Source organism: Amblyomma maculatum, unplaced genomic scaffold, assembly GCF_055883805.1.
Source record: "Amblyomma maculatum isolate TAMU_Amacu unplaced genomic scaffold, ASM5588380v1 scaffold_15, whole genome shotgun sequence".
Lineage (NCBI taxonomy): Eukaryota > Metazoa > Arthropoda > Arachnida > Ixodida > Ixodidae > Amblyomma > Amblyomma maculatum.
The window spans coordinates 4,167,331-4,177,977 of record NW_028146740.1 but is presented as its reverse complement, the minus strand read 5'-3'; positions in this window follow the sequence as shown (position 1 = coordinate 4,177,977).

Genomic DNA, 10,647 nt, shown 5'->3' with positions numbered 1-10,647 from the left:
ACGCCTTCGAGGCCTGCAGACGTGAGCGCAATTGTCGTGGCGCGCTAAAATCCTAATTCTTCATTCCTGCGTAAAACGACTCAAAATCACCTCGCAGATGTCTTCTTTACATTCAGAAGCAGTATCAAGTTCTTGCGTGTGCTCAGTTTGGCTTAAACTATTATGGAACGCCTTCGAGGCCTGCAGACGTGAGTGCAATTGTCGTGGCGCGCTAAAATCCTAAGTCTTCATTCCTGCGTAAAACGACTCAAAATCACCTCGCAGAGGTCTTCTTTACATTCAGAAGCAGTATCAGGTTCTTGCGTGTGCTCAGTTTGGCTTAAACTATTATGGAACGCCTTCGAGGCCTGCAGACGTGAGCGCAATTGTCGTGGCGCGCTCAATCCTAAGTCTTCATTCCTGCGTAAAACGACTCAAAATCACCTCGCAGAGGTCTTCTTTACATTCAGAAGCAGTATCAAGCTCTTGCGTGTGCTCAGTTTGGCTTAAACTATTATGGAACGCCTTCGAGGCCTGCAGACGTGAGCGCAATTGTCGTGGCGCGCTCAATCCTAAGTCTTCATTCCTGCGTAAAACGACTCAAAATCACCTCGCAGAGGTCTTCTTTACATTCAGAAGCAGTATCAAGCTCTTGCGTGTGCTCAGTTTGGCTTAAACTATTATGGAACGCCTTCGAGGCCTGCAGACGTGAGCTCAATTGTCGTGGCGCGCTAAAATCCTAAGTCTTCAGTCCTGCGTAAAACGACTCAAAATCACCTCGCAGAGGTCTTCTTTACATTCAGAAGCAGTATCAAGCTCTTGCGTATGCTCAGTTTGGCTTAAACTATTATGGAACGCCTTCGAGGCCTGCAGACGTGAGCGCAATTGTCGTGGCGCGCTCAATCCTAAGTCTTCATTCCTGCGTAAAACGACTCAAAATCACCTCGCAGAGGTCTTCTTTACATTCAGAAGCAGTATCAAGCTCTTGCGTGTGCTCAGTTTGGCTTAAACTATTATGGAACGCCTTCGAGGCCTGCAGACGTGAGCGCAATTGTCGTGACGCGCTCAATCCTAAGTCTTCATTCCTGCGTAAAACGACTCAAAATCACCTCGCAGAGGTCTTCTTTACATTCAGAAGCAGTATCAAGCTCTTGCGTGTGCTCAGTTTGACTTAAACTATTATGGAACGCCTGCGAGGCCTGCAGACGTGAGCGCAATTGTCGTGGCGCGCTCAATCCTAAGTCTTCATTCCTGCGTAAAACGACTCAAAATCACCTCGCAGAGGTCTTCTTTACATTCAGAAGCAGTATCAAGCTCTTGCGTGTGCTCAGTTTGGCTTAAACTATTATGGAACGCCTGCGAGGCCTGCAGACGTGAGCGCAATTGTCGTGGCGCGCTCAATCCTAAGTCTTCATTTCTGCGTAAAACGATTCAAAATCACCTCGCAGAGGTCTTCTTTACATTCAGAAGCAGTATCAAGCTCTTGCGTGTGCTCAGTTTGGCTTAAACTATTATGGAACGCCTGCGAGGCCTGCAGACGTGAGCGCAATTGTCGTGGCGCGCTCAATCCTAAGTCTTCATTCCTGCGTAAAACGACTCAAAATCACCTCGCAGAGGTCTTCTTTACATTCAGAAGCAGTATCAAGCTCTTGCGTGTGCTCAGTTTGGCTTAAACTATTATGGAACGCCTTCGAGGCCTGCAGACGTGAGCGCAATTGTCGTGGCGCGCTCAATCCTAAGTCTTCATTCCTGCGTAAAACGACTCAAAATCATCTCGCAGAGGTCTTCTTTACATTCAGAAGCAGTATCAAGCTCTTGCGTGTGCTCAGTTTGGCTTAAACTATTATGGAACGCCTGCGAGGCCTGCAGACGTGAGCGCAATTGTCGTGGCGCGCTCAATCCCAAGTCTTCATTCCTGCGTAAAACGACTCAAAATCACCGCGCAGAGGTCTTCTTTACATTCAGAAGCAGTATCAAGCTCTTGCGTGTGCTCAGTTTGGCTTAAACTATTATGGAACGCCTTCGAGGCCTGCAGACGTGAGCGGAATTGTCGTGGCGCGCTAAAATCCTAAGTCTTCATTCCTGCGTAAAACGACTCAAAATCACCTCGCAGAGGTCTTCTTTACATTCAGAAGCAGTATCAAGCTCTTGCGTGTGCTCAGTTTGGCTTAAACTATTATGGAACGCCTTCGAGGCCTGCAGACGTGAGCGCAATTGTCGTGGCGCGCTAAAATACTAAGTCTTCATTCCTGCGTAAAACGACTCAAAATCACCTCGCAGAGGTCTTCTTTACATTCAGAAGCAGTATCAAGCTCTTGCGTGTGCTCAGTTTGGCTTAAACTATTATGGAACGCCTTCGAGGCCTGCAGACGTGAGTGCAATTGTCGTGGCGCGCTAAAATCCTAAGTCTTCATTCCTGCGTAAAACGACTCAAAATCACCTCGCAGAGGTCTTCTTTACATTCAGAAGCAGTATCAAGTTCTTGCGTGTGCTCAGTTTGGCTTAACCCTTACAAAAATGAGTTTTGAAACTCTATTGTTGGACTATTGACCGCCTTTTGAATTTATTGAATTTCGATAGACATTCAACCCCAGCTGAGTGCAATCTTTACAGGGCCAACAGAATTTTCATTGTGTTCTACCCAACAGACTTTTTGTGCTATTTTTTCTATGTGCTTTTTGTTGTCAGTTTTCAACGTTCACGAACAATTAGCGTGTACTGTTCATGGTGACCCATGTTTTTAAGTAGTTTTAGGCACAAATGATAAGAACATGATGTGACAATTTCGTTATGAATTTTTGCTCTAACTTGTAATCAACTATTGGCCACATTCTGCAAAGGGAAATATAGCAGCATGCAGTTGCGTGCTCGTTCATGTTATATAAAAGTACATATTAACGGAGCACACTTAGCTCAAGCTTCGCAACACAGTGAAAATATGCCCTAAAAACTTCATGATGGCAAAGCCTCCACTAATAATGCAAATACATTGTTGAATGTCAATCAGAATCCGTAATGAATCAGCTTCTGTATGTCGCAGAAGGTAACTTTAGGGGTAGGACATATTTTATATTTATCATAAAACAAGTTCAGTGAGTCATCATACTAACAAACAGGATCCTAGATTGAACCTACCATGTAGGGCAGGACAGAGCTTTTTTAAACCAGTTGCAAAGTTCACTATATATATGCTTCAGGGTCTGACATTCTGCCCAAGCCTAGGTATTTTTGCCCGTAGCTTTTGCCGCAAAATGAGGTGCAGTCTGTATTGGAATCCTCCACCGCTGTATGTCTTTGGAGAATTTTACTGTTATTTTTTTCTTTTCCTTCCTTTCTTAAAGTGGACACCATGCTAAAATGAAGTCACTTTAAACATTGAGGGGTTCTAATAATGACGGATCTATCCCACGCATACTATAGAGTTAACACGCATAGCAAAAACGTTCGCGTATGAAATAAAAAGAAAAAAAAACAGGATCGCAGGCGTCTTCTGTCGGCGACTCGTCTTTTCAAAGAAGCATTCGGCCACTGCCTTGCTCCTGTCCACACCCATCTTTCCCCTGTGCCCGCGAACGGCGCCAGCATGTCCGGAGGGGTCGAGCGTTACTTGCTGTCGGCCGGGGGGGAAAAGGGGGGGGGGAGGGGTCGCTCCCTCTGGGTCTCTGCTCTCTGCCTTCTCCGTGGTTTGTCTTCACGGAGATGACCTTGGCAGCAGCATAGCAGGAGTCGCGCAGCGGGGGCGGCGGCTCCCCTTTTTCACCGAAGCTGTTCTACGCCCCGTTTTCTTTGCACGCAGACGCGGGTACGCTGAGTGCAGCGATGTGCCAGTTCAGTTGGCGTTTTCCCGCCACCGTGGTAGCATCTTGCAATGTGAGCGAAGCACCGTATGTAGGTTTTTCGCTGGTGATTATCACGAAGATCGTTTTGTTCAAATTGGAGCGCGAACGTACGCATTTAAGCCTTCGGAGGAATCCGCTCTTGGGTGGCAGCTTCTGCGCAAGGAGGACGTGTTTAAGAAGTTCAACAGTCGCAGGCGTTTTGGATTCTAGGCGAAAAGCCGGCGCGGTCGGAGGGAGCGTCTGCACTTTGGTGAGTGTTTTTGCTTTTTCCTATTCGTGTTTGTGCCAGTCTTGTACAGTGTGTGCTATGAGGTGAAGCACGCATGTAAATATTTCTAGCAGGCAAACCAGCCTCATCGGAAAAAAAAAGGAGGGGGAGAGAGAGAGAGAGAACGAGGCTTGTCTCTACGCGGACGCTGGGGCCGATGGAACGCCAGCTGGAATGGCGACATTTTCTTTCTTTTTTTTAACCAGTGACCGTTTTTGACGGATTGTTCGGCACAGTGCCGTACTCTTTCGATACGCTACTCGCGCTGAGACGGACACATTATCGAGATGATAATATGCCTCTGTCACACATTGTGGATTATTGAATCTGTGCAGCTCCACCATTTTTGCAGTGTCTGTTTTTGTTTCCACTCATTTTAGTGCCTATAGTTGAAGTTTTCTGGGTAGTAATGATTGTGACCTGCGCTTTGCTATTTATATTCACAATGGGATCTTTGACGGCAGCATATATTGTTTATCAGGGAGAAATGAACGATGTGGTAGTGCTGCCGAGCTGCGGAGGCGGCGGTCGATGCCGTCTAAGCAGTGAAAGACAGTGACAACTCATTTTAGACAAGAAATTTCTTGAGCTATGACGTGGAGCAGCGCACAAATGCCTTTGCTCTATTTTTAGGTTAGTATATACCGCAGCTTAATTATGATTTATATTGTTTATTTCAGCATCACATGCGAGGAGTTCCCGGACGTATCAGCGTTTTACGCAAAGAACAGCCTGGCGTCATACCTTGCACATGAATTGAAATAAAGCAAATAAACAACCCAGCTCATGTTATGGGTTCACCAAAGATGCATATTTTTTCTTTCTCATTAACGCGCATTTTTTATTCTGTGTTCCCTTTCCGCTGCGGATTAACAGAAAATGCTGCGTGATCAACGGTTAGCCAGGAGCAGGCACGAGGTGGTTTACATTAATGCAAAAGTAGCACAGCACATATCCTTGCTGCGGTCAGTCAACACATTCTATGTTCTGCTCGACCAATCAACAATTTAGTCAGTTTAGTGTAGGTTAATGAGTGAGTAAGTATAATGGGGCTTAAAAGATCGAGATCTGTTTTGTTCTTTTATGCCTCACTATGCCTATCATTAACCAGCACTGATCAGACAGGATTGTTGATTGGTCGGGCAGAACATAGAATGTGGTGACTTATCGCAGCTAGGAGATGTACTGTACTACTTTTGCAATAATGAAAATCACCCCGTGTCTGCTCCTGGCAAACCGATGGTCGTGTACTATTTTCTGTTGTTCAGGAGTGGAAAGGTAGCAGAAAATCAAAAAGCGTCACTTGCAGAGTTTCTGAAGCATTTGAGCCTGAAATCAACAGAATTTCAGTTGCGCGAATTCCAAAAGCGCTCTTAAGAAACACATGGGCCACTATTTCATAAGCGCTCAACAAGAGGTCAACACTGCATCATCCAAGATGTTGCCGATTATCAACAGACTTTCAACAGCGTGTATTGACACAACGCTTTCGAATTTCCATAGAAACCCTACATGCATTTTTGTAAGGGTAAACTATTATGGAACGCCTTCGAGGCCTGCAGACGTGAGCGCAATTGTCGTGGCGCGCTCAATAATAAGTCTTCATTCCTGCGTAAAACGACTCAAAATCACCTCGCAGAGGTCTTCTTTACATTCAGAAGCAGTATCAAGCTCTTGCGTGTGCTCAGTTTGGCTTAAACTATTATGGAACGCCTTCGAGGCCTGCAGGCGTGAGCGCAATTGTCGTGGCGCGCTCAATCCTAAGTCTTCATTCCTGCGTAAAACGACTCAAAATCACCTCGCATAGGTCTTCTTTACATTCAGAAGCAGTATCAAGCTCTTGCGTGTGCTCAGTTTGGCTTAAACTATTATGGAACGCCTTCGAGGCCTGCAGACGTGAGCGCAATTGTCGTGGCGCGCTAAAATCCTAAGTCTTCATTCCTGCGTAAAACGACTCAAAATCACCTCGCAGAGGTCTTCTTTACATTCAGAAGCAGTATCAAGCTCTTGCGTATGCTCAGTTTGGCTTAAACTATTATGGAACACCTTCGAGGCCTGCAGACGTGAGCGCAATTGTCGTGGCGCGCTCAATCCTAAGTCTTCATTCCTGCGTAAAACGACTCAAAATCACCTCGCAGAGGTCTTCTTTACATTCAGAAGCAGTATCAAGCTCTTGCGTGTGCTCAGTTTGGCTTAAACTATTATGGAACGCCATCGAGGCCTGCAGACGTGAGCGCAATTGTCGTGGCGCGCTCAATCCTAAGTCTTCATTCCTGCGTAAAACGACTCAAAATCACCTCGCAGAGGTCTTCTTTACATTCAGAAGCAGTATCAAGCTCTTGCGTGTGCTCAGTTTGACTTAAACTATTATGGAACGCCTGCGAGGCCTGCAGACGTGAGCGCAATTGTCGTGGCGCGCTCAATCCTAAGTCTTCATTCCTGCGTAAAACGACTCAAAATCACCTCGCAGAGGTCTTCTTTACATTCAGAAGCAGTATCAAGCTCTTGCGTGTGCTCAGTTTGGCTTAAACTATTATGGAACGCCTGCGAGGCCTGCAGACGTGAGCGCAATTGTCGTGGCGCGCTCAATCCTAAGTCTTCATTTCTGCGTAAAACGACTCAAAATCACCTCGCAGAGGTCTTCTTTACATTCAGAAGCAGTATCAAGCTCTTGCGTGTGCTCAGTTTGGCTTAAACTATTATGGAACGCCTGCGAGGCCTGCAGACGTGAGCGCAATTGTCGTGGCGCGCTCAATCCTAAGTCTTCATTCCTGCGTAAAACGACTCAAAATCACCTCGCAGAGGTCTTCTTTACATTCAGATGCAGTATCAAGCTCTTGCGTGTGCTCAGTTTGGCTTAAACTATTATGGAACGCCTTCGAGGCCTGCAGACGTGAGCGCAATTGTCGTGGCGCGCTCAATCCTAAGTCTTCATTCCTGCGTAAAACGACTCAAAATCACCTCGCAGAGGTCTTCTTTACATTCAGAAGCAGTATCAAGCTCTTGCGTGTGCTCAGTTTGGCTTAAACTATTATGGAACGCCTGCGAGGCCTGCAGACGTGAGCGCAATTGTCGTGGCGCGCTCAATCCTAAGTCTTCATTCCTGCGTAAAACGACTCAAAATCACCTCGCAGAGGTCTTCTTTACATTCAGAAGCAGTATCAAGCTCTTGCGTGTGCTCAGTTTGGCTTAAACTATTATGGAACGCCTGCGAGGCCTGCAGACGTGAGCGCAATTGTCGTGGCGCGCTCAATCCTAATTCTTTATTCCTGCGTAAAACGACTCAAAATCACCTCGCAGAGGTCTTCTTTACATTCAGAAGCAGTATCAAGCTCTTGCGTGTGCTCAGTTTGGCTTAAACTATTATGGAACGCCTGCGAGGCCTGCAGACGTGAGCGCAATTGTCGTGGCGCGATCAATCCTAAGCCTTCATTTCTGCGTAAAACGACTCAAAATCACCTCGCAGAGGTCTTCTTTACATTCAGAAGCAGTATCAAGCTCTTGCGTGTGCTCAGTTTGGCTTAAACTATTATGGAACGCCTGCGAGGCCAGCAGACGTGAGCGCAATTGTCGTGGCGCGCTCAATCCTAAGTCTTCATTCCTGCGTAAAACGACTCAAAATCACCTCGCAGAGGTCTTCTTTACATTCAGAAGCAGTATAAAGCTCTTGCGTGTGCTCAGTTTGGCTTAAACTATTATGGAACGCCTGCGAGGCCTGCAGACGTGAGCGCAATTGTCGTGGCGCGCTCAATCCTAAGTCTTCATTTCTGCGTAAAACGACTCAAAATCACCTCGCAGAGGTCTTCTTTACATTCAGAAGCAGTATCAAGCTCTTGCGTGTGCTCAGTTTGGCTTAAACTATTATGGAACGCCTGCGAGGCCTGCAGACGTGAGCGCAATTGTCGTGGCGCGCTCAATCCTAAGTCTTCATTCCTGCGTAAAACGACTCAAAATCACCTCGCAGAGGTCTTCTTTACATTCAGAAGCAGTATCAAGCTCTTGCGTGTGCTCAGTTTGGCTTAAACTATTCTGGAACGCCTGCGAGGCCTGCGACGTGAGCGCAATTGTCGTGGCGCGCTCAATCCTAAGTCTTCATTACTGCGTAAAACGACTCAAAATCACCTCGCAGAGGTCTTCTTTACATTCAAAAGCAGTATCAAGCTCTTGCGTGTGCTCAGTTTGGCTTAAACTATTATGAAACGCCTGCGAGGCCTGCAGACGTGAGCGCAATTGTCGTGGCGCGCTCAATCCTATGTCTTCATTCCTGCGTAAAACGACTCAAAATCACCTCGCAGAGGTCTTCTTTACATTCAGAAGCAGTATCAAGCTCTTGCGTGTGCTCAGTTTGGCTTAAACTATTATGGAACGCCTTCGAGGCCTGCAGACGTGAGCGCAATTGTCGTGGCGCGCTCAATCCTAAGTCTTCATTCCTGCGTAAAACGACTCAAAATCACCTCGCAGAGGTCTTCTTTACATTCAGAAGCAGTATCAAGCTCTTGCGTGTGCTCAGTTTGGCTTAAACTATTATGGAACGCCTGCGAGGCCAGCAGACGTGAGCGCAATTGTCGTGGCGCGCTCAATCCTAAGTCTTCATTCCTGCGTAAAACGACTCAAAATCACCTCGCAGAGGTCTTCTTTACATTCAGAAGCAGTATCAAGCTCTTGCGTGTGCTCAGTTTGGCTTAAACTATTATGGAACGCCTGCGAGGCCTGCAGACGTGAGCGCAATTGTCGTGGCGCGCTCAATCCTAAGTCTTCATTTCTGCGTAAAACGACTCAAAATCACCTCGCAGAGGTCTTCTTTACATTCAGAAGCAGTATCAAGCTCTTGCGTGTGCTCAGTTTGGCTTAAACTATTATGGAACGCCTGCGAGGCCTGCAGACGTGAGCGCAATTGTCGTGGCGCGCTCAATCCTAAGTCTTCATTCCTGCGTAAAACGACTCAAAATCACCTCGCAGAGGTCTTCTTTACATTCAGAAGCAGTATCAAGCTCTTGCGTGTGCTCAGTTTGGCTTAAACTATTCTGGAACGCCTGCGAGGCCTGCGACGTGAGCGCAATTGTCGTGGCGCGCTCAATCCTAAGTCTTCATTCCTGCGTAAAACGACTCAAAATCACCTCGCAGAGGTCTTCTTTACATTCAGAAGCAGTATCAAGCTCTTGCGTGTGCTCAGTTTGGCTTAAACTATTATGGAACGCCTGCGAGGCCAGCAGACGTGAGCGCAATTGTCGTGGCGCGCTCAATCCTAAGTCTTCATTCCTGCGTAAAACGACTCAAAATCACCTCGCAGAGGTCTTCTTTACATTCAGAAGCAGTATCAAGCTCTTGCGTGTGCTCAGTTTGGCTTAAACTATTATGGAACGCCTGCGAGGCCTGCAGACGTGAGCGCAATTGTCGTGGCGCGCTCAATCCTAAGTCTTCATTCCTGCGTAAAACGACTCAAAATCACCTCGCAGAGGTCTTCTTTACATTCAGAAGCAGTATCAAGCTCTTGCGTGTGCTCAGTTTGGCTTAAACTATTATGGAACGCCTGCGAGGCCTGCAGACGTGAGCGCAATTGTCGTGGCGCGCTCAATCCTAATTCTTTATTCCTGCGTAAAACGACTCAAAATCACCTCGCAGAGGTCTTCTTTACATTCAGAAGCAGTATCAAGCTCTTGCGTGTGCTCAGTTTGGCTTAAACTATTATGGAACGCCTGCGAGGCCTGCAGACGTGAGCGCAATTGTCGTGGCGCGATCAATCCTAAGCCTTCATTTCTGCGTAAAACGACTCAAAATCACCTCGCAGAGGTCTTCTTTACATTCAGAAGCAGTATCAAGCTCTTGCGTGTGCTCAGTTTGGCTTAAACTATTATGGAACGCCTGCGAGGCCAGCAGACGTGAGCGCAATTGTCGTGGCGCGCTCAATCCTAAGTCTTCATTCCTGCGTAAAACGACTCAAAATCACCTCGCAGAGGTCTTCTTTACATTCAGAAGCAGTATCAAGCTCTTGCGTGTGCTCAGTTTGGCTTAAACTATTATGAAACGCCTGCGAGGCCTGCAGACGTGAGCGCAATTGTCGTGGCGCGCTCAATCCTAAGTCTTCATTCCTGCGTAAAACGACTCAAAATCACCTCGCAGAGGTCTTCTTTACATTCAGAAGCAGTATCAAGCTCTTGCGTGTGCTCAGTTTGGCTTAAACTATTATGGAACGCCTTCGAGGCCTGCAGACGTGAGCGCAATTGTCGTGGCGCGCTCAATCCTAAGTCTTCATTCCTGCGTAAAACGACTCAAAATCACCTCGCAGAGGTCTTCTTTACATTCAGAAGCAGTATCAAGCTCTTGCGTGTGCTCAGTTTGGCTTAAACTATTATGAAACGCCTGCGAGGCCTGCAGACGTGAGCGCAATTGTCGTGGCGCGCTCAATCCTAAGTCTTCATTCCTGCGTAAAACGACTCAAAATCACCTCGCAGAGGTCTTCTTTACATTCAGAAGCAGTATCAAGCTCTTGCGTGTGCTCAGTTTGGCTTAAACTATTATGGAACGCCTGCGAGGCCTGCAGACGTGAGAGCAATTGTCGTG